This window comes from Odontesthes bonariensis, chromosome 19, assembly GCF_027942865.1.
Source record: "Odontesthes bonariensis isolate fOdoBon6 chromosome 19, fOdoBon6.hap1, whole genome shotgun sequence".
Classification (NCBI taxonomy): Eukaryota; Metazoa; Chordata; class Actinopteri; order Atheriniformes; family Atherinopsidae; genus Odontesthes; species Odontesthes bonariensis.
The window spans coordinates 10,257,538-10,258,396 of record NC_134524.1 but is presented as its reverse complement, the minus strand read 5'-3'; positions in this window follow the sequence as shown (position 1 = coordinate 10,258,396).

Genomic DNA, 859 nt, shown 5'->3' with positions numbered 1-859 from the left:
TTAGTTAGTCTGGGAAACTAGTAGACCTCCGTGGAGCCACCGTCACAGACACCTACTTCCGGTTACACCTTTCACAGTAAAGCGCGTGCCTCAACCGAGCTACTATCAATCGATTTTCCTATTGATCTTTCAGTCGTCCTCGTCCGTTTATCCACGGACTGTTTTAAAGAAGCCTGAGAGCTTTTATTAACCAAAAAAAAAAAAAATCATGAATATATGCTTATCAAGCCCATCATCACCAAACAACTATAAACCTAACGGTGCTCAACTTTACTTTATCACAATGTGTTTGTTGAGTTTTCTATTGCTTTTAATTTGCTATATACATATTCTAAAGCCATTTTTAACTCCTAAACATGCACAAAATAAACATAAATACAGTATATAATATTTATTACAACTATAAGAAGGCAGCCTGAAGCCTCTTAGACATGCATTTTTTTCATCGTTTCTTTAAGTAGTCTTCAGGAATGGTTCTCCAGGCCTCTTGAAGGACATTTCCTTGGATGTTGGAGGCCTTTTGTGTGTTTTTTCAAGGTGATGAAATGAAAACAAATGATTTGTGACAGGCTGGTAAGTCCCAAAGTGCCCAAAGATACAAGTTAAGATGCTTCTTTGCCAAGCTGTCTGTTGCGTGTCTTCGGTCAGATGCATTTTTTTATGCTTAAATAATTCATAGTGAAGTGGCTTAACAAACTAAACGAACTCTGAATATGGTCAGATACGAGGACTGGACTGACAATGAGCGAAAAAGCCTGGAGAACTAATAATTTAGACCACTTTAAAAGATCAAAATAAAGTCTGTCTGCTTGTTAGCAAGAGCCACAGCACTGCGTATGCAATTCAATGCTTGATCGTT